Below are 24,968 nucleotides of genomic sequence, written 5' to 3' on the forward strand. Positions count from 1 at the left end.
CCTAACGTGTTATACAACAGGTACATAGAACCGTTAAAAGCAGTGTTCGACTATCCTGTGTAGCAATCGTGTTAGCGAAACATTTTGTGCCGTAACCCATAGTTTTCATAAACATTCATTACAAAAGTGGTCTTGTTACTTAGCATCCTAATTGTTCTTAATTTTCGGGTAGACGTCACAACATGTGTTAACTAGGAAACCTACCTACCGACCTACTGTTTTCTTGAGTTCGTTAAATAGCATTCAATAGAAACGTAACAATTTTTTATGCAAAGGTTTCATTTTATTTAATTAAGCTTGTGATATCTTGGTGCTCCAGTACTATTAAACATGTTCTTCACGCTTCAAACTTATTTAAATATCAATTGGTACTTGTTCTCTTTGCATCATGCTTACTCATCTCTTAAGTCCTATAGTTTTGGTAGTGCAAGCCATAATGCATCTATTTGCCTATTAGTACATTCCAGTGGTTTGTTACGTAGCTCCAATAACTATTTTCTTATTAAATAAATAAAAACAGTTGACATCAATGTTATTAGTGGTGGTAGTTACTACGAATTATTCTAATACCTTCGTCTTGAGTTTCAGGCACCATGTCTTCACCGGAACCTCCTGCAGATCGGGGTTCTAGACGAAGGCTTCAGACCCCAAGTGACGTGGAACCAAATGAAGCCCGAGAAGCCACGCGAAGTCAAAGTCCCAGTCCTACGTGTCATCCTCGTCGAGAATCTGGCAGCATGCGATGTCACATGCTGGAAATGGAGCTGAAGAGAGAAAGAGCAAGACTTCGGGAAGCTGAAGGCCGGCGTCGTTCTTCAAGACGTAACTGCGACAGAAGATCAACGAGTCGGAGGCACCGCAGCCGGTCTCCACCTGGTCGGCACCACACCTTACCCCACGCTGAGCAACGTGTCACAAGCCAAGCTCAGCAGCAGGAGGAACAGCACGCTGAGCATCGGCCTGAGAGACGGGCCAAGCGACCAGCCGAGCATCGTGACGACGCTGGACGATATGAAAGGTCACGTAGCCCTTCTTTTTCCAAAAAGGATTTAGTTGATATTATTTTGCAATTAAGGGGTGGTCTTACATCCCAACCACCTGCACAGCCCGCACAACAGCCTTTACAGAAAATAGACCACAAAAACATCTTACCTGGCTTTGACCCTTCAACCAAAAATCAACGTATGGATATTTGGTTGAAGAAGGTTAATGAATGCGCTGCTGTGTATGGTTGGGATGAGAGGACTACCACGCATTTCGCCATGCAGAAATTGCAAGGTCTGGCCAAGACGTGGTACGAAAGCCTAAATACGATTCTCTTTAGTTGGCAAGAGTGGCAAGCAAAGTTGCTGGACGCGTTTCCTTGTGACCAAAACTATGGCCAGATCTTGGAAGACATGCTCAAAAGAAAAAGCAAGTTTAATGAACCCATAGAAGTATATTATTACGAGAAACTGAGTCTAGTTAACCAGTGTGACATAGTAGGGAAACGCGCCGCGGATTGCATAATACATGGAATCACCGATCGAACGCTTAGGTCTGGTGCTTTAGCGTTGCGCTGTACTCACCCGGATCAATTACTGCCTTTTCTGATGAGTTACAAAGAATCGAGTCAAATTAGTTCAGATCGTTACCATGTCAGAAATAGGACCATGGGTAATACTTTTGTCGGGGGAAATAGTACAGCTCAACCTAAACCTGGCCCTAAGCCGGGGCAACAATCGGGTTGCTATAATTGCAAGGAACCTGGTCATAGTTACCTTTACTGTACTAAACCCATCATTAAATGCACAAAATGCAACAGGATAGGCCATACAGCGGAAAAGTGCTTTACTAAGAATAGCGTTTAGCGTCCCTGGCGATAAATCGACTAGTTCTAACACTACCGTACCAAAGGTCATGAAAATTAATCTTGTTGACTCTGATGTTACCTCTAGACCCAGTTCTAAGTATTTCAAGGATGTAGTAGTGCAGGGTAGGACTCTTACGGCATTTATAGATTTTGGTAGCCAGCTCACCTTGATTAGGGAATCTACGGTAAAGGAGTTGGGTATATCGCACGACCATATTCCCACACTAATGAAGGGTTTCGGTAATGGCCTAACTATGTCGTTAGGTAGCCTGACACTTGATCTCTCGGTTGACGGGGTAGGAGCCACTGTTAGTTTCAGAGCTGTCGACGACGAATTGTTGGATAGGCCCATTTTGGTAGGGCAGTCTTACACGGAGCAGGCTCATATAACAGTATACAAGGATGCCAACAAACTGCAGTTTTTCAATATTACAAATGAATTCACCTGCGTTGATGTAGTTGAAGACGACGAATCATTGTTGCGGTACCACACTTTCAGCGTTGTGCAGCTTCATGGTGCAGCTTCAGTTAGGGTTGGGACAAAAACAGCATTCGATGGCGATGTCCTAGTGAAGCAGTCTATAGCCGGTAGACCTAACGAGACATACATTGTAAGTGGCGGTCTTTATCATTCTGTTAAGGGGAGCATATATGTATTGGTAATGCCGTGCGCAAATTCTTGTCAAATTCTGCCAAATGTTGTGTTTTGTCGTGCAGAACGCGTGCATATGGTTAAGCAAGTTGCCCAGGTCCCCACAGATACAGGTGTCGAGACAGAGTTTGATGTAAAGCAGGTCCGGATAGGCGACGGAGTGTCTTCCGATGATAGAGATAAATTGTTAGACTTACTGAAGAAATATAGGCATTGTTTTGCTTCTTCCCTTGCTAGTCTATGTTGCACCAACGCTGCTGAGATGAGTATTGAATTGAACAGTCAACGTCCGGTCGTCTATCGTCCCTATCTCATCACGAACGAGAAAAGGTGCGCTCAATGGTAGGAGAGATGCTAGAGGCTGGCATAGTCAGAGAGTCTGTGTCCGACTACGCGAGTCCCATTCTTCTTGTTCGAAAGAAAGATGGATCTCTTCGGTTATGTGTCGACTATCGAATGTTGAACTCAGTGACTGTGAAAGAAAGATACCCTATGCCCATTATCGAGGACGAGATAGCTCGCCTCGCTGGGCAGTCTTGGTTTATCACTCTCGACCTCGCTTCTGGGTATTACCAAGTTCCCATTTCAGAGCACAGCAAGCACTTCACCTCGTTTGTTACCCCGGACGGCCAATACGAGTTTAATCGCATGCCGTTCGGGCTAGCAAACGCTCCTGCTGTCTTTCAGCGCATGATCAATTCAATACTAGGATCGGCCCGATTTGGTAAGGCGACAGCATACATCGACGATATTCTCATTTATGGTCAAAGCCCCGCGGAATGCTTAGAGCGCCTCGAAGACGTGTTGAAGGCTGTCGAAAGCGCGAACCTTACTCTTAATATGTCGAAATGTCACTTTTTGCGTCAGGACAATTATGTCATAAAGGAAAACAAGCTATACCGTTATTTGGGTGGTGATAAGGAAGAAGTTAGATGGGTTGTACCGAAGGGTGCGAGGTGGCAACTTTGTCGATTAAACCACGACGAAATTGGTCATTTTGGGGTAGAAAAGACCTTGGAGAGAATCAGAAAGAGTTATTGGTTCCCCAAGATGACCAAATTCGTTAGGAAGTACGTCAACTCTTGCATTGAGTGTGCGTACGGAAGGAACAATGTAAGTACTCGCGAGGGTTTACTTCACCCTATCGAAAAAGTGGAAGTACCCTTCCACACGCTACATGTTGACCACCTTGGACCCTTCGTCAAATCCAATAAAGGCTACACCCATTTGCTTGTCGTTGTGGATAGCTTCACAAAATTCTGTTTTTTGAAGCCTGTTCGAAATACTAACACACAGAATACAATCAAAGCCTTAGAAGATATATTTTGCACGTTTAGGAACCCTGACCGTCTTATTAGCGATCGCGGCAGTTGTTACACCTCTCGCGCTTTTGAGCGTTTTTGCCTTGACAAAGGTATTAAGCACATCCTAAATGCGGTAGCTAGCCCCCGATCAAACGGTCAAGTCGAGAGGTGTAACCGCACCGTGCTCGACTCTTTGCGGTCGCTGAGTGTGAAGTTTGGCGAAAAGAACTGGGATAGCCACCTGGGGAAAGTTCAGTGGGGTCTCAATAACACTATTCAAAAGACTATTGGGCGAGCACCTTCAGAGGTAATGTTTGGTCCGGGTATGAATAGTGAGGTGAACCCCGCGTTGAACATAATCACTCGTGATACCAGAGATGATAGGGATGTATCCGATATTCGTAGCGAAGTAAAAGCTAGGATAGATGCAGAACAGGTTAAACAAAAAAAATATTATGACAAAGGTAGGAGACCAGCTCGCTTGTACAAAGTAGGAGACCTTGTCAAAATAACTAAGACATGTTTTAACAATGACGGTCAGAGTAAAAAACTTATGCCATCATTCATAGGGCCTTACCGTATTATTAAGGATTTAGGTATGGATAGATACACGGTTGCTCCCGTGCCAGGGCTGTCATGTACAGAAAATCGACGACCTACGACGGTTGCTGCGGACCGTATAAAACCTTGGATCAGTATTGCTGCCCTCGAGGTAAATGACGATGATTCGGACTCTAATAGCAACAGTGATGATGATGATGATAATATTCGAGACTAATTTCATAAGTCGATCATAAATATGTATTGTCATTTGTATTCCAACATAGTAAAAGTAGCATGTAACTACAGGATGATTAATGTTGTTTCAGACCACGACGATTGACTCGTGTTTCGATGCTGCGAAAGTCCTCCCGCACCTTTACGAGTATTCGATCGGCTCCTAAGGTCAACGGCGAGGCAACTCGATCAAGTCCTTCCGCGCCCGTCACGAGTAATCGATCGGCTTGTGGGGCCAACGACCACGACGATTGACTCGTGTTTCGATGCTACGAAAGTCCTCCCGCACCTTTACGAGTATTCGATCGGCTCCTAAGGTCAACGGCGAGGCAACTCGATGAAGTCCTTCCGCGCCCGTCACGAGTAATCGATCGGCTTGTGGGGCCAACGGTAAGGCAACCCGATAATCGATCGTTCGGGGTTTTAGTTGGTTTTTCGTTATTCGATCGGACGAAAACCAAGGTTCTTAAAGTGGATACCCATAATCGATCGTTGGGTACTCCACTAGTTTTGTAAGCTACTGCTAATCGATCGGCAGTAAGTCTTAAGTGATTTTTCGAAAGTTGTTTTTTTCTATTGATCATGAAATTGTATAAATGATTTGCTCGATTATGCAACATATTGTGATTTGTAAGCTAGTCGATTTATGTCATCGAGACATGTTATTGGCATTTATGGTCACTGACTAATGTATTTAATCTTCAATCAAGTAAATTTATCTATGAAATAAAACAATTATTTAATATATTTTTACTCAATCAGTTCGTTGACTATCGGGGCTCGAAATGTCAGAATGTGATTAAATTCATAGGTATTCATAAATGTAATTTGGCCAAATTGTTTTATTTCATATGAAAGCCATTTTTGCCATTATTGATCTGATTATTCGAATTCATAAGTACATGTCGTGATACGCGAGTTGAGTTTGAGCTTTATAAAACTGTAATAGTTATTAAAAACTAGTGTAATATAATATAGTTGTTGGTTCTTTGACAACTTGAATTGAATACTATTTAATTGATTTTAAATATATAATTTGTATGTAAAAGTAAGATTAAAAATATTCAATACTAGTAGTTGTTAGTGTTGTTACTTAACAAGTAGTATACGTACCTACCTAAACTTTATGATGTGAAGTTTGTGCAACTGGTCAAGATCCCGATTGTTAGGGTTTCCACCTGGGAACGTGTTCCGGGACGGAACCGTCATCAGGATGGTCGATTGTTAGGGTTCGTGTATAAAAGCCTTAATTTGATTGTTATTTTCAATAAAAAAACATGGAAACACCGTTTCAACATAGACAATTTCGGTCTATATTGAAATGGCGGGTAAATACTTATCGAGGATTGGTCGATGAAATGCGCGGTACGCCACTTTACCATAGACAGCCGTCTATGGTAAATGGCGCGAAAATACTGATCGGTGATTGGTGGAAATTCTGACAGGTGATTAGTGATTGGAAGGGGGAAGGGAGCAGCGATGGGGAACCGGGCCAGTTGCGACATTCTAGTGTTGGTCGTGGAAGTAGGAATAACCTTGTAATAATACCTAAGCTAGATTAATGGAAGAGAAATAATAAAAGTTAAAAGTATTTAATCTCAAGTTTGAGTTTTCTAGTAACCTCCAAATTGACGATACCCGAGTTAGCAGTAGTTCGAGTGAGTGGTATTTATACTAATGACAAAAGGCTACGGCGGAGAACATTTATATTTCAATGTAGCTTCTAGCAAGTTTTTGATTGAAACAAAAATGTGACATAGTCATAAACTAAAATTATAGTTTATCTTAACTTTAATTATTAATTTAAGAGACCAATGAGTACATAAATCACCTCGAGGAAAAAAAAACATGCTACAAACGAGCTGAAATACATCGTAATATATTATACAACGATAACTCGACATTGATGGCTAGTTTCGATCTTCAGAAAGTTCTGAATACCCCACATGGCCAGAGTATGCTGCTATACTACAGCAGAAAGTATGCTGTTTACAATTTAACTGTGTTTGGATCCAATATACAGAATGGATTCAGTTGCGAAATTGGGACCTGTTTATATCAATATCTCCTTGACGTTGACAAAAAAGGAACAAAATATGTAATTCTTTATTGCGATTCTTTCTGGGGTCAAAATAAAAACCAAGTAATACTGACCATATTGAAATACTTTCTAGAGAACGCAAAAAATGTACAATCAGTGCAAGTAAACTATCTCCTACCGGGGCACACTTATATGCCGGTGGATTCGATGCATAGTGTTATAGAACGTGAGGTTCCAAAACTCAGTGTGTGGAGCCCAGTACAATGATGGCCTAATACTTTTATGCTTACAGCACGCAAGACACCACGGCCTTATGTTGTAAATACCTTGGACCACACAGACTTCATAAACTGGGAGATTATAGCCGATCAAGTATTTACTTCAAAAACGACTTCCAAATCCAAATTTTAGACTCAAAGACATCAGAATCGCAACAATAAAAAAAAAACTTTAATGAATTGCTAATTAAGTACACAATGAAGAACGACGGTGATACTTTCAAAATAACATTGGGTCTAGGGACAGCAAAAATGGGAAAAGGAAAAGGAAAGGGAAAGGGGAAGGGAAAAGGTCAATTCGATGCACGGGTCGTAACGACTAATGCATCGAGTGGTGCTCTGCAAAACCTTTATGAACAGGGATTGCCAATTTCCACAAGAAAATACAAGGACCTAAAAAACTCTGTGACGACGAGGTCACACCAAAACAATGTGTACAAGATTATTTAGGTACAGCTGCCTTTATGTCGACAAAATTGATTATTTGGACGACATAATACAAGATGAAAATCCAACTAATGATGTTGAAAAGACAGACCAAAGGGGGGAAATTGATGAATGTGACGGAAAAAAAAGACGAAGGGAAACATAATAAAAAAGGGAAGGGATAAGAAAGCAAAGAAAGGGGAAGCTGAAGGTGCAGCAAAAGCTTCAGATGCTGTAAAAAAGGGGAAAAGAAAAGCAAAGCAAGGAAAAGGAGTAAAGAAAAGTAGAAAGTAAGTTTGTTTTAAGACAGAGGTTTCAATTATTAAAACTGTTTCGTACTTAAAAACCAGTTTTATTCATGACTTACCAAACCGAAGAAATTATTATACTTTAGACCTTATGACTAGAGAATAAGTTTGAAAATGCTATAATTTGTTTATTGTAACGTAACTCCAAATTTTGAAAACTGTGTCACTTACGTTAATTATTCGTACCTTTTCGTGACATACCATAAACTATTCTTATTTTTTTTTACTAAACCCTAATGTAACTCCTATTAATAAAAAAATTAATAACGTAAACGCCATGATATTTTCTAAACTATAGTAGCAGCCTTTTTAATACCTCATTTAGTCTAAAGATCTCATAATATCAATATAATTGCTATAAACACGATTTCAATAACATTTGTACATAAAAAGTTACACCACTTTTTCTAATTTGCATATTAGTTTTTGGCTTCTACCGAAAAATCGTCATTTGGCGGTTACGTTAATTCATATTACAAGTGACGATATAGGGTGTTTTGTGTTATCGGCTACACTTGTAGCACATAATAGCTTGCGTGTTAAATGTTAAAACAGTGATTATTATCCCTAAAGGAGTAAAAGAGGGTTAAATTGCCTAATTTGATTGAAACTTTAAATTAAGTATAAGTTTTGTATTTTTTTTTGTTTTTTTATATTTTTTTTTTTAATTTTTTGTAGTATTTTTTGATTACCTACCTATAGGTTTTTTTTTGTTTTTTTTTTTTTCAAATGTATTATATTAAATTATTTCATACAAATTGCATAAATGATTACGTGTGGGTACACCTCTATGTTACCCTTGACTGTAGCACGTTTTTTAACGAGATCGTCATAAACGTACCACATTATGTCACCAGTCAGTGTATATGCGACATAATGTGCCAGGTCTGCCTTATAACCCACTACACCCGTTAAGAAGTAGGTAGCATTGCCAACAATGACACTTTTGCTTATCGAGCCCAGTGTGTGCCTTTTCATGTTGTCGTGACCTGGGTATCCTGGATCAGTCAAGACAGCTGTGTCGATAATGAAATGTGGCCCGTACTCCGTTGAAGTTACCATTTCATTTTTGCATCTTGCGCAAGATCGGGCTGAAGACAAGCAATCGTCAATAGCGTTTTGCATTTTATGCAAACCACCGCATAAAATCATATCGACGTTGATGTCCAACAACGGGTAACTTTTGGTGTCAACGGAGTGTGAGCAAGCATCACATCTTGCCTTGACCTTCACACTGGGTTCTGTCTGGAAGATTGTTTGCGCTACGTGAGCAGCGTTGCACCTAGCCACCAGTCGCTTGACTTTCTGAGTAAAAGTAACTATCTCGCCACTAAGAAAATAGACATTGGATAAAATTTCCGCTCTCATTTTGTAATGAGTGTTGTGTATTTTCTTTGTGGCTTCTATATCTTGTGCCAGTTCTCAGGGGGCAGGGTGACGACTTCAGTTGTTGGTTATACGTGACGTTGGTTGTAATGCCACTAATTATAATGTGAAAAATGGCATCGAATGCGCAAGTCTCCGTCACGTTCAAATTGTAGCCCAGCATACGTACAGGAGCTCGCGTACTGCCGTTCATGAGAACGGGAATGCGACTGGCGTGCGCGTCTTTAACAAGTTTCCAGTCTGGACAGTCGTCATACGACGTAAGCTTCGTCCGTTTGCGCTTGGGTGGGGGTGGGTCGTCATGAGACGCAACATTTTTGACTAGACCCCGCCATTCTTCCTTAACGTTCCATATATTGTCTGCAGGAATGTTATCATCTGATAACATTCCTACAGGTAAAGAGTGAGAGGTCTCCTTTGGAGTACTGGTCTTTTTGGGAGTACCGATCATGGAGCGATCACTTTCTGATAGTGATACATTTACTTCCAGTGGCCTGGCGTCACTTTCTTTTGATCGTTCTATTATTTTCTCATCAATTCGGTCTAGATGTTGTAACACAAACCTGTCAACTTTCATTGGCAACTCTCCTTTAAAATCTCTATGTTTTATGTCGCCGAACTCAGATTCCACAGCAGCGGAGGTCGCGATGACTGCACCTCTTCCAAATACTGGCACCATCACGGCCGTCCACAATGGCACATATGGAAGAAGATATTTTTTTAAATTTTTGGCGAACTCCTCGTTGTGGCACGCATTGATTGTGTCGCCATCAGTTGACTCGCTTGCCACCTTACGTGCTTGGCTGTAAATCCTGTCGCTCCAAGGTGTCCAATCAGTTTTCCCTCCTTCATTTTTTCCTTCCTCCATGGGGTTAGGATCTTCGCTTTGATCTTCGTCGGTTTCAGATTCCTCATATGTCGGTTCCCCTTTAATTCTGTCGGTGAGGAATTTCCGCCTTTCTTCCGAGGGCAGCGGTTTGTTTTCTGCGTCATGGCCAACATATTCACTTAAAGAAACGACAAGCACGGACTCGATAATATATGACAAGTCATCGATATTGCTGATTTTGTACGCTTGTCCCACGCAGCGTTTGTAAAAGCGTCTCACTAACACTTTGTTGCCCCCTTTCAAACACTGCCATCGCGAAACCATTGCGAAAAGCTGACATACGTCCAACCTCATGAACGTAGATGGCAATGTATTTTTATGTTCTACGAGAACGTCGTAGCACTTCTGCAGGTAGTCAGAAAAACTTGCACATCGTCCAAAAATTTCTGCTACTGCAATTAGGAGCGACCAACCAAAATCGGTAACCACAATTGGCGGAATCGGTGCGTTGGCTGCGAGTATCAACCGCAGGAAATGGGCAACGATCAGAGACCGCTGATCGGCAGACACCATCTGGAATATTGGGATACTACCCTCGTTTGTTACCAGGACACATTGGTACAAAAAAATGTGCGGGTCATGTGATTGTTCACGCTTGGCTATACCCCCAGTAGCTTCAATAAGAAATTGCGCGTCAGAATTGTTTCTACAGCGCGCTGCATACATTACATTTGTAATTGTTCAGGTCGCCAATACACGCAATTAAATTTTAGCAAAGCTACATGGTGTATACAGCCTACGTATTTTCCATGCTCGGCATTTTTTAATAAGTTCAGAGCTGGATCTGAAAACTCTAGGCCATAGGCTTCTACCAATCGCTGCGCTTTGGCTTTGCGCAACACGTCAGTTGACGGCAGTATTGGCGGATCCTTCCCGCCAAATTATCCAAGCCGAAACTACGAGAGTTCGAAAATACGATGAAACGTGCCGAGAAAAGATATGCATTGCCTTTTGCCCTTTGTCTCGTCTTGTGCCCCCGGGCACGGCCGTACCCCCAGATATAAGTCTGGGACCTAAATATATGAGCTACTTTTGAGGGGTAAACCAGAAAAATAAAAGTTTTGCAAACTATATTAGTGCGTGAGGTCAATGAACCTTTGTGGGGTCAATGAACTCACGTGGGTTCATTGACACCATAAGCGCGGTAGGTTGAAAGGTGATAAGTGATAAAAGAGGTCATAAGGATAAAATAACATGTATATCATGGAATTCATACGACCATTATTAATCAATCTGCGATATTATAATGTATATATAAAGATAAAAACATAAATTTGTTTAAGAGGAAAGGGGACGGCCGCCTTCTCCATACAAACGTAGTCTCCATTTTCCTCTCTGGATATTGATATTATGGAAAATGTTTGTACATAATTTGATGTATATTAACAATAGCTATGCCCCAAAGAGTTTGACTTTTTTCGATTTTTTGATTATTGTATGTAAAAATTAGGAGCGAAAAACAGATTTCATACAAGTTTTTAAATGCTCCTATTGTTTATTTATAAGTTCGAATAAAATTTAACGTAGGTGCATAGCTGTGCTTGATATACAACAAATCGTGTCAAAATATTTTCAATAATGTTAATATCCAGAGAGGAAAATGAGGACTACGTTTGTATGAAAAGGTGATAAAGAGCGGGTCCTCGATTTTCGTCTGAGCAAGTATGAGATTTTGTATTAAGTAGAGTCTGTGCGGAAATAGAAGAGACGTGGGATGTAAGGGAACCCATACAATGTACCACTCTTCTCTTTCTGAAGAGATTCAATGGAGCAGCGTTACTTATTTAAGTGTAGCGATCATTATAAGATGATTTGGAAGCTTTATTATGATTCAATCAAATATTAAACATATTTAAGAGTCCCCGGCAAGGTCTGCCTAAATTCACCTTCCCATACAAACGGAGTTTTGATCTCGTTTTAAAACTACGTGTTGCATTGTAAATATTGTAATGAACACACGTTTGCACAAACAATGATATGAGGTATATAGCTGTACTTCCGTAAATAGTTCTTATGGCTCCAATTTATAAAACAAACGAAATAGAGGAAAAACAAAATCTGTATGAAAAACTTTAACTAGCTGCATTTTTACAAGTTATGGTATATGAAGCTAAATACATAAAATAATTACAGAACTAGAAATATCTTAGATATATACACTACGTACACACAGCTGTCATACAATATTAAATTCAAGCCTAAAACTCCTGAAAACGTTTCAGCATAGCACACCTGTAAATTGACTAAATCGAAATTTCAAACTTAATTGTTATTTTTCTTTCAAAGTGAACCAACGCCTAGAACTCCGCTGTTTTATATACTACGAACACACAGCTATCATACAAGACCAAATTCAAGCCTAAAACTCCTGAAAACGTTTCAGCATAGCACACCTCTATGTAGACTAAATCGAAATTTCAAACTTAATTTTTATTTTTCTTTCAAAGTGAACCAATGCCCGGAACTCCGCTGTTTTATATACTACGAACACACAGCTATCATATAAAACCAAATGCAAGCCTAAAACTCCTGAAAACGTTTCAGCAAAGCACACCTCTATGTAGACTAAATCGAAATTTCAAACTTAATTTTTATTTTTCTTTCACAGTGAACCAATGCCCGGAACTCCGCTGATTTATATACTACGAACACACAGCTATCACAGAAGACCAAATTCAAGCCTAAAACTCCTGAAAACGTTTCAGCATAGCACACCTCTATGTAGACTAAATCGAAATTTCAAACTTAATTTTTATTTTTCTTTCAAAGTGAACCAATGCCCGGAACTCCGCTGTTTTATATACTACGAACACACAGCTATCATATAAAACCAAATTCAAGCCTAAAACTCCTGAAAACGTTTCAGCATAGCACACCTCTATGAAGACTAAATCGAAATTTCAAACTTAATTTTTATTTTTCCTTCAAAGTGAACCAATGCCCGGAACTCCGCTGTTTTATATACTACGAACACATAGCTATCATACCAGACCAAATTCAAGCCTAAAACTCCTGATAACGTTTCAGCATAGCACACCTGTAAATTGACTTAATCGAAATTTCAAACTTAATTTTTATTTTTCTTTCAAAGTGAATCAAATCCTAGAACTCCGCTGTTTTATATACAACGAACACACAGCTATCATACAAGACCAAATTCAAGCCTAAAACTCCTGATAACGTTTCAGCATAGCACACCTGTAAATTGACTTAATCGAAATTTCAAACTTAATTTTGATTTTTCTTTCAAAGTAAACCAATGCCCGGAACTCCGCTGTTTTATTTACTACGAACACACAGATATCATACAAGACCAAATTCAAGCCTAAAACTCCTGATAACGTTTCAGCATAGCACACCTGTAAATTGACTAAATCGAAATTTCAAACTTAATTTTTATTTTTCTTTCAAAGTGAACCAATGACCGGAACTCCGCTGATTTATATACTACGAACACACAGCTATCATATAAAACCAAATTCAAGCCTAAAACTTCTGAAAACGTTTCAGCTTAGCACACCTCTATGTAGACTAAAATCGAAATTTAAAACTTAATTTTTATTTTTCTTTCAAAGTGAACCAATGCCCGGAACTCCGCTGTTTTATATACTACGAACACATAGCTATCATACAAGACCAAATTCAAGCCTAAAACTCATGAAAATGATCGCGATCGCGCTGGTGGCTGGGGACGTGGGGAAGGGTTAGCTGTAATATTTTCATCTGATGTTATATTAGGTACTTCCTCCCCTCTTACTGTCTCGGTCCCTTCCTCTTCCCGGCGATCCACCAAACCACCAGGTTGTACCTCAGCATTCTCTAATTGTTCAGCCTGCTCATCCCCGTCGGCCCCCCGGTCTGTAGGATACGGAATGCTTGATAAAGCTGATCTGCGCCTGATTTGGTCTATGTGTCTAACTAGAAGTCGTCCGTCTCCGTTATCTAGGGTATACCGACGTGAACCCTCCTTGCCTACGACAGTACCTTTGATCCATTTATCGGCACCAGTATAATTTCGCGCCCAAACTGTATCTCCCGTTACTAAGTTACGCTCCGCGGTCGCGCTCTGCGCGGTCTGCACCTGGCGGCGCTGCGCGTCACGTACCTTGTCTTCCAGTCCACGATCACTACGTAATAAATCTAACCTAGAACGTAAATTCCGTTTTTGTAGAAGCATCGCTGGGGTTTCTCCTGTCGTACAATGCACACTATTCCTATACGCTAGCAGGTAAGTTTGTAATGCGACGTCTACATCTACCCCATTCCTAAACGCTTTTTTTATCGCCCGTTTACACAACTTTACCGCTTGCTCTGCAGCTCCATTGGACGCCGGGTGGTACGCGGGTGAAAATGACTGGTCAATGCCATTTTGCGTTAAGAATTGCTTGAACTCTGCGCTTGTAAAAGGCGGTCCTTGATCTGAAACTACGACTGACGGCAGCCCAAAGCGAGCGAAAGTCGCCCTCAGTTCCCTTATTACGGCGGACGAGTTTGTACGTGACATCTCGGTCACCTCAATCCATTTAGAGGTGGAGTCAATGAGAATTAAATATGTCGTACCTTTATACTGCAAAAAATCTACATGAATCCTAGTCCAGGGCTGCGGAGCATACTTCCATGGACTTGGCGTAGCCCGTGGTGGTGCGACCGCTTCCGCTGCACACGTCTCGCAACCTCTACACAACGCCTCCACCTCCGCGTCTATGTTAGGCCACCATACATAATTTCGTGCCAGTGATTTCATTTTAACGATACCCATATGACTAATATGCAGCTGTTTAAGTACCTTTTCACGCAGCGAATTAGGAATAGTCATACGATATCCCCACATCAAGCACCCGCGGTCGACATATAACTCGTGTCGTCTTATAAAGTAAGGCTCCATCTCCTCGTCGGGACAACTAGCCGGCCAACCTGATTGCGCGTACGCGATTACCCTACTGACTAACCTATCTTTGGCTGTCGAGACCCGAACATCATTATTAGTTACCGGTAGAAAGTTTTCCACAAAGTTCACATAAGTGACTTCCTCCTCTTTGCCCGCTATAACCTCTTTCGCCTGAGGTAACCGCGATAGGGCGTCCGCGCAGTTTTTTTTTTGATGCGACATATTCAATTTGATAGTCATACCCCGATAAAAGAACCGCCCACCGTTGTAAGCGCGAAGCTGCCATTACCGGTATTCCGACCCTATCTCCAAATATGTACGTGAGAGGCTTATGATCAGTTCGTAATATAAATTTGCGCCCGTATAGGTACTGGTGAAACTTACGAATTCCGTAGACAATTGCTAGTGCCTCCCTGTCTATTTGCGCGTACGCACGTTCCGCCGCTGTAAGCGTGCGCGAGGCATACGCCACCGGCCGCTCCCCGTGCTCCGTGACGTGCGATATCACCGAGGCAACCCCCACTCCAGATGCATCGCAAGTCAAAATCAGTGGCAATTCTTCTGAATAGTGCGTAAGCACTTGATTCGACCCGAGCGCCCTCTTGATTTCTAGGAAAGCCGCTTGACACTCTCTATTCCACACAAACTTAACTCCATTTTTCAATAAATTATACAAGGGTGCCATAATACTACTGACATTACCGACGAACTTCGCGTAATACATTACCATCCCTATAAAGGCCCTTAATTCGGATACATTGCGTGGCGCCGGCGCGGCCTCGATAGCCTTGACTTTTTCTGGGCAGGTATGTACGCCATCTTCACTAATAACGTGCCCTAGATAATTAATCGATTTAGCAAAGAAAGCGCATTTCTCTTTCTTTACGCGCAACCCATAGGCTTGCAACCTCTCGAAAACCTTAACTAAATTGTCAATATGCGATTCCGTATCGCTGCCCGTGATAATCACGTCGTCAAGGAATACGCCTACGTGGGGCAAGTCTGCAAACATTTGTTCCAACCGCCTCTGAAATATACCCGGGCTGGAGGACAATCCATACACAAGACGATTATATCGGAATAAGCCCTTATGGGTATTAATCACGGTGTATTTTCGAGAATCGGCCAGCTCAAACTGCGCGTAGGCCTGCGATAAATCGATCTTACTAAATCGCTTACCTCCGTACAGGCGTGCCAACAAATCTTCTACCCTAGGTAACGGATATCGATCGACTTCTAGCATTCTATTTAAGGTAAGTACCCCTATTAACGACCCCATTAAAATTGGCATTCATTACCGTGGTATGTACAAAATAGCGTTTAATAAGAAAGCTTATTAACTTTCTTTGAATCTAAGAACACAGAAATAAAGCCTTATCTTTTGACTGTCGAATAAGTATTAACACTACTACGAAAACATCACGCAAAAAAGTCGAAAATCGTAAACTAGCGCATCAGGAGCGCAAAATTTGGTTGCTCCATACTAACACGCAACACCTCAAGTAAGCAAACGCGTATTCTATTTAGTGATTAGCGTAATAATGGTAAATATTATGAAAAGACTAAGACTTGAAATTGATTCTTAGTTATTATCTTTATGATTCCCAAATACTTTATTTGCGATATTTGCTCGCCAATAGGAAAAAAAATGGAAATTAAAAACGTCGGTGTTAGGTTCCATTTTCTTAGTGTGACACCTAATTTCGAGGTATACCTCGGTAATAACGTAAACGATATTTTAGATTCGAGCGATCTTATATTCGTATATAAATGTACATTTCCTTGACTTTTGATGTTATTGAAATATTTAACCACCTATAAAGCTAAAGAGCTATTAACGTGGTATGAAATCTATGCAAGAACTCTTAATTTTGATTACAATTTTAGACACCTTCTCAGACGTTTTCTTAGAAACCCTTATATGAGAAACTCGTTCAAGTATTGATATAAAAACAGAAGTATGGTTATAAAGTTTATTTTAACCATTGTTTTGTAACATTTGGAATCATCCATATTGATCGTTTAAAAAAATATAAGAAAATTATTTATTTTTATTACTCGTAAATGAGTTTTAGAATTATTTGAATTGAACCGTTTAACGATGGTTAGAAAAGACATCACTCGGTAATAAGCTGTATGAGAACCTAATACAGACCTTCATGGCTTCGATATTAATAGGTTCTTAAAATACCTAATTAATACTTTTGATAGTCTTTTGTATACCAGGTACATAATAAGGGTTCTTAAAATTCAAGGGCCGAAGACAGGCCCGAGAATTTTCAGAGCTAATTATGCACCTATACCGTTGCACACAATATTTTTTCTAAGGCAGGAAAAATAAAATGATATACCGGGTGTGGCCTGTAACACGAGCAAATAATTAAAACATAGATTGTACTCCTCAAACGGTGACATTTTTGTTTAACAACTTTTAAAAATTATGAAGTATTTGGAGTCCCTATTTTTCATACAAAATAAATATTATCTTCAAAGGACGCCATCGCCACGCCATATCATTGTGATTGACGTTGCTTGTCACGTCTTAAACATAACAAAATTCTCAAAACATTGCGTCTTAGAATAAACTTAAAAGTGTATTAAAAATCAAACCACAAGTTATTTTTAAAAGTTGCTGAACAAATGTTGGTCAGTATGAGGGGTACAGCCTACAGTTTAATTTTTTGCTCGTATTACAGACCACAGGCTGTATAAAGTCAAAGTAAATATTGGTTTTTAGATCTTTGCCTAGAAGATAGCATTTTTTTTAATACAACACTTGGCTATTGTGATATTTGTTTTCATATAGACAAAGGACACGGCCCCCTACGCACCGCGCATCAAATGTAGTTGGTTTAGATATCATATCACGCAACTGGCAGTCATTTAATCGACAAATAGAAGTGTTGGAGTAGAAAAATATATTTTATGTTATTTTAATAATAAAATAGACATACAAACATACAACATTAACATTAACTTACACAGATCTTGTATATTGTGTAGAATATAATTCTGATAGCTTTCTGAACGTTTTGGCGCAACTTGCCCTCCACGTCCGGTTAAAATAATTAAGTACCTATTTATTTAAGGTAGATAGATAATAAATCAAACAAGAATTTCGACAGCATCACGTTTGCTCGTAAAGGGTAAACCACGATGTTTTTAGCGTTAAAGGAACCAACTAATTTATTTAAAATTCATTAATAGTAGTCGTAGGTATTGAATATACCATTTTTATCCATTATTGTCAAATAAATAATATTTATCATGATTATGGAACTAAAAATGCGATGGGATATCCACCCTCGTAAAAAGGAACCCACATCCGCGGTATTTGGGTAACAGTGGTCCATTACCACGGTAATAGGCGATTTCGACATTTTGGTTTTGATAATTATTTTTTCCTTTATATTTTTCTAAAACAAGGCCAGAAACTAAAATAATATAAACTTTAATTAACAAACTAACATAAAAAAATATGTCTTGGTCCATTCACCGCCGGTTTATGCTTAATTTTTGGCTCTTTTTGGAAAACTTGCTTAACCCCCTCGTTAATAAGGGTACTTACCTTAAAGTTAGTTTGTAATCAGCGCAAATTCTTACATTACCGTCCTTCTTTACTAGCGCAGCGCGTAAGCCAGGGGCCGCGCGCGCAGGAACACGGGCTGCGCCCCTTCCCGTAGGTGGATGCTCACGCGACCGCCGGTGAACCGCCCCAAACCATCCGCGAACACGTCACAAAATCTGGAACTGAAATCCGCCAAGTTAAACTCATTTCCATCTACCTCGGTTCTATTAACATTGCAAGGTTTGCATGGCGTAGGTATGGGCACATTTAATTCCGCCAGCCATTGTCTGCCTATCAGGCCTATCAGCATAGATTTACCATTGTCAATTACATACATCTCCAAGTATTCCTGTCTATCTCTATATTTTACAAGTGGTTTTACTATCCCACCGGTTTTACAAGTTCTCCAGTGTAATATCGTAATCTAACATTACTACCATAAAGTATTAACCGAGAAAATAATTGTTCGTAAACTTTTTTGCTGACGCATGATATCGCACTGCCTGTATCACATTCCATGTCAAGGTCAATACCCTGCACATTTATTTTCATAAAAATGGGTTTGTAATCCGCTGCCCTTAAGTTATTAACATGTATGATAATTACCTCGTCACTCATGTCACTGTCCTCACTATATGTTTCCCGCTGACTGGCCATATTCATGACTTCCACGCTGTGAGTATTTGCCATTAATGGACACACCCACTGCAAGTGTCCTTGCTTGTTGCACACTTTGCACACGTAGCGGGTGAACCGGCAGGTTTCCGTACCGTGCATCCCGCCGCAAGCATTACAGTGTGCGTCACGCCGCTTTCCCGCCGACGCCGCCGTCGCCGCCTGCCAGCCGCTGGCACGGGCCCCACGCCCAGCGCTGGCGCCTCGCTCTGCACCCCGCGGTTGCCATGCTCCACGTGCCGCCTCGTTCCTACGTCGTGACGAACTCGCCGCTATCGCTTGACAAGATGCCAACGCACTTGTCCCGTCGCTAGCAGGCTTTCGCGCCCCCTCGACCAAACTGATCCCTTAAACTATCTTCGAGCCACGTCCCAAAGTCACACGTCTTAGACATTCTTTTCAAAACTGCCACGTAATTTGACATCGATTCACTATCTCCCTGTTTTCTATGTCTAAATTTATAACGTTCTGCCAGTACACTGGGTTTAGGTTGTAAATGTTTTCCTAAAATGGCCGTTAAGTCCGCGAATGTTTTTGTAGTAGGTTTAACCGGCGTGCACAAGTTGACTAGGAGTTCATAAGCCTCGGCGCCAATCACGGTCACTAACGTAGCCACTTGCAACTCAGCTTTAATGTTGTTACACAAGAAATACTGTTCAAGTCGTTCTACATATAACCGCCAATTGTCCGACGCGATCTTAAACTCGCCTATTTTGCCAATAGACATTGTTTTCTTTTTATTCACACAACACAACACGCACAGTACACGCACTAAAAGGTTCGAACAGCTCGTCGCCACTGAGAAATAGGGATGAAGGGGGTGGCGTCCTACTAAGGGTTGCGAAATAACACACGTCCGTTCGTTGCAACGTTTAATCTGGACAAAGAAATATGTAGCTACCCACTGATATGTAACCTATATTTTGGCTAAGTACCCACATACATCACACATAGCAAACCTCTATGTAGACTAAATCGAAATTTCAAACTTAATTTTTATTTTTCTTTCAAAGTGAACCAATGCCCGGAACTCCGCTGTTTTATATACTACGAACACATAGCTATCATACAAGACCAAATTCAAGCCTAAAACTCCTGAAAATGTTTCAGCATAGCACACCTGTAAATTGACTAAATTTAAATTTCAAACTTAAATTTTATTTTTCTTTCACAGTGAACCAATGCCCGGAACTCCGCTGTTTTATATACTACGAACACACATCTATCATACAAGACCAAATTCAAGCCTAAAACTCCTGAAAACGTTTCAGCATAGCACACCTGTAAATTGACTAAATCGAAATTTCAAACTTAATTTTTATTTTTCTTTCAAAGTGAATCAAATCCTAGAACTCCGCTGTTTTATATACTACGAACACACAGCTATCATACAAGACCAAATTCAAGCCTAAAACTCCTGAAAACGTTTCAGCATAGCACACCTGTAAATTGACTAAATCGAAATTTCAAACTTAATTTTTATTTTTCTTTCAAAGTGAATCAAATCCTAGAACTCCGCTGTTTTATATACTACGAACACACAGCTATCATACAAGACCAAATTCAAGCCTAAAACTCCTGAAAACTTTTCAGCATAGCACACCTGTAAATTGACTAAATCGAAATTTCAAACTTAATTTTTATTTTTCTTTCAAAGTGAACCAATGCCCGGAACTCCGCTGTTTTATATACTACGAACACACAGATATCATACAAGACCAAATTCAAGCCTAAAACTCCTGAAAACGTTTCAGCATAGCACAACTCTATGTAGACTAAATCGAAATTTCAAACTTAATTTTTATTTTTCTTTCAAAGTGAACCAATGCCCGGAACTCCACTGTTTTATATACTACGAACACACAGATATCATACAAGACCAAATTCAAGCCTAAAACTCCTGAAAACGTTTCAGCATAGCACACCTCTATGTAGATTAAATCGAAATTTCAAACTTAATTTTTATTTTTCTTTCAAAGTGAACCAATGCCCGGAACTCCGCTGTTTTATATACTACGAACACACAGCTATCATACAAGACCAAATTCAAGCCTAAAACTCCTGAAAACGTTTCAGCATAGCACACCTGTAAATTGACTAAATCGAAATTTCAAACTTAATTTTTACTTTTCTTTCACAGTGAACCAATGCCCGGAACTCCGCTGTTTTATATACTACGAACACACATCTATCATACAAGACCAAATTCAAGCCTAAAACTCCTGAAGACGTTTCAGCATAGCACACCTGTAAATTGACTAAATCGAAATTTCAAACTTAATTTTTATTTTTCTTTCAAAGTGAATCAAATCCTAGAACTCCGCTGTTTTATATACTACGAACACACAGCTATCATACAAGACCAAATTCAAGCCTAAAACTCCTGAAAACTTTTCAGCATAGCACACCTGTAAAATGACTAAATCGAAATTTCAAACTTAATTTTTATTTTTCTTTCAAAGTGAACCAATGCCCGGATTCGCTGTTTTATATACTACGAACACACAGCTATCATAGAAGACCAAATTCAAGCCTAAAACTCCTGAAAACGTTTCAGCATAGCACACCTTTAAATTGACTAAATCGAAATTTCAAACTTAATTTTTATTTTTCTTTCAAAGTGAATCAAATCCTAGAACTCCGCTGTTTTATATACTACGAACACACAGATATCATACAAGACCAAATTCAAGCCTAAAACTCCTGAAAACGTTTCAGCATAGCACACCTGTAAATTGACTAAATCGAAATTTCAAACTTAATTTTTATTTTTCTTTCAAAGTGAATCAAATCCTAGAACTCCGCTGTTTGATATACTACGAACACACAGCTATCATACAAGACCAAATTCAAGCCTAAAACTCCTGAAAACGTTTCAGCATAGCACACCTGTAAATTGACTAAATCGAAATTTCAAACTTAATTTTTACTTTTCTTTCACAGTGAACCAATGCCCGGAACTCCGCTGTTTTATATACTACGAACACACAGCTATCATACAAGACCAAATTCAAGCCTAAAACTCCTGAAAACTTTTCAGCATAGCACACCTGTAAAATGACTAAATCGAAATTTCAAACTTAATTTTTATTTTTCTTTCAAAGTGAACCAATGCCCGGATTCGCTGTTTTATATACTACGAACACACAGCTATCATACAAGACCAAATTCAAGCCTAAAACTCCTGAAAACGTTTCAGCATAGCACACCTGTAAATTGACTAAATCGAAATTTCAAACTTAATTTTTATTTTTCTTTCAAAGTGAATCAAATCCTAGAACTCCGCTGTTTTATATACTACGAACACACAGCTATCATACAAGACCAAATTCAAGCCTAAAACTCCTGAAAACTTTTCAGCATAGCACACCTGTAAAATGACTAAATCGAAATTTCAAACTTAATTTTTATTTTTCTTTCAAAGTGAACCAATGCCCGGATTCGCTGTTTTATATACTACGAACACACAGCTATCATAGAAGACCAAATTCAAGCCTAAAACTCCTGAAAACGTTTCAGCATAGCACACCTCTATGTAGACTAAATCGAAATTTCAAACTTAATTTTTATTTTTCTTTCAAAGTGAACCAATGCCCGGAACTCCGCTGTTTTATGTACTACGAACACACATCTATCATACAAGACCAAATTCAAGCCTAAAACTCCTGAAAACGTTTCAGCATAGCACACCTTTAAATTGACTAAATCGAAATTTCAAACTTAATTTTTATTTTTCTTTCAAAGTGAATCAAATCCTAGAACTCCGCTGTTTTATATACTACGAACACACAGCTATCATACAAGACTAAATTCAAGCCTAAAACTCCTGATAACGTTTCTGCATAGCACACCTGTAAATTGACTAAATCTAAATTTAAAACTTAATTTTTATTTTTCTTTCAAAGTGAACCAATGCCCGGAACTCCGCTGTTTTATATACTACGAACACACATCTATCATACAAGACCAAATTCAAGCCTAAAACTCCTGAAAACGTTTCAGCATAGCACACCTGTAAATTGACTAAATCGAAATTTCAAACTTAATTTTTATTTTTCTTTCAAAGTGAATCAAATCCTAGAACTCCGCTGTTTTATATACAACGAACACACAGCTATCATACAAGACCAAATTCAAGCCTAAAACTCCTGAAAACGTTTCAGGCCACTGCTAAGCTGAAAGTTTCAGCTTAGCACACCTGTAAATTGACTAAATCGAAATTTCAAACTTAATTTTTATTTTTTTTTCAAAGTGAACCAATGCCCGGAACTCCGCTGTTTTATATACTACGAACACACAGATATCATACAAGACCAAATTCAAGCCCAAAACTTCTGAAAACGTTTCAGCTTAGCACACCTCTATGTAGACTAAAATCGAAATTTCAAACTTAATTTTTATTTTTCTTTCAAAGTGAACCAATGCCCGGAACTCCGCTGTTTTATATACTACGAACACATAGCTATCATACAAGACCAAATTCAAGCCTAAAACTCCTGAAAACGTTTCAGCATAGCACACCTGTAAATTGACTAAATCTAAATTTAAAACTTAATTTTTAATTTTCTTTCAAAGTGAACCAATGCCCGGAACTCCGCTGTTTTATATACTACGAACACACAGCTATCATAGAAGACCAAATTCAAGCCTAAAACTCCTGAAAACGTTTTAGCATAGCACATCTCTATGTAGACTAAATCGAAATGTTAAACTTAATTTTTATTTTTCTTTCAAGTGAACCAATGCCCGGAACTCCGCTATTTTATATACTACGAACACACAGCTATCATATAAAACCAAATTCAAGCCTAAAACTCCTGATAACGTTTTAGCATAGCACACCTGTAAATTGACTTAATCGAAATTTCAAACTTAATTTTTATTTTTCTTTCAAAGTGAATCAAATCCTAGAACTCCGCTGTTTTATATACTACAAACACACAGCTATCATACAAGACCAAATTCAAGCCTAAAACTCCTGAAAACGTTTCAGCATAGCACACCTCTATGTAGACTTAATCGAAATTTCAAACTTAATTTTTATTTTTCTTTCAAAGTGAACCAATGCCCGGAACTCCGCTCTTTTATATACTACGAACACACAGCTATCATATAAAACCAAATTCAAGCCTAAAACTTCTGAAAACGTTTCAGCTTAGCAAACCTCTATGTAGACTAAGGGCGGGTTGCACCAAACCACCTGCTAACGTAAGCACGGTTCGCTAAATTTTAACGCTGACGTGGGGGTTTTAACGATTGCTAAATAAAATGCGTTGCACCAACTATAAAATAACAGGACGTTAAAATTACTAATCGGTAATCGTATTGCCGTATTATGAACGCATTCCTACCAAAAATTTTATGGTAGAATTTTTATTTTATATAGCAACCCAGTCATAAATGCCAAACTGAGTTTTCAAAATTCTCAAAGAGAAAAGTTTTGTAGGCGCGAACTACACTTTCTTTGCAGATTAAAAATCTAAATATTCAACAATATAAGCCATTCCTGAATATATTTATGGTTATATATTAAAAACACTCTAAAGTGAAATGTCTGACTACGATTGTTGAATGGCCTAGCTAAAGTCGGAATCAAACAAGGAGCGACATTGCCCGGTAAGTTATCTTATTAGTTTAATGCTTATAGCTGCTTCCTACTTTCAGTCCTTTCAGAGCCCTAAGCACAAGCATGCACAAGTGATTACTTGCGCTAACTACGCTATCTACAACTATGAAGCAAAGACAATAGTTAGGGAAAAAATTCCAATTATATTGTTGACAAAATAATGCATAACTGTTAGTAGCAGGCATTTGAGTTACTTTTGTAGTTTAATTTAAGACTGCTTGGTCTAAGCATTAGTTGCCAAGCGGACCCCAGGCTCCCATGAGCCGTGGAAAATGCCGGGACAAACGCGAGGAATATG

At 39.3% G+C, this 24,968-nt stretch overlaps 1 pseudogene; it reads right to left on the minus strand.

Moving 5' to 3' along the window:
* Nucleotides 1–18,750: 18,750 nt before the first annotated feature.
* Nucleotides 18,751–19,976, minus strand: LOC134805794 (uncharacterized; annotated as a pseudogene).
* Nucleotides 19,977–24,968: the final 4,992 nt, after the last annotated feature.

Source organism: Cydia splendana, unplaced genomic scaffold (genome assembly GCF_910591565.1).
Source record: "Cydia splendana unplaced genomic scaffold, ilCydSple1.2 scaffold_63_ctg1, whole genome shotgun sequence".
Lineage (NCBI taxonomy): Eukaryota > Metazoa > Arthropoda > Insecta > Lepidoptera > Tortricidae > Cydia > Cydia splendana.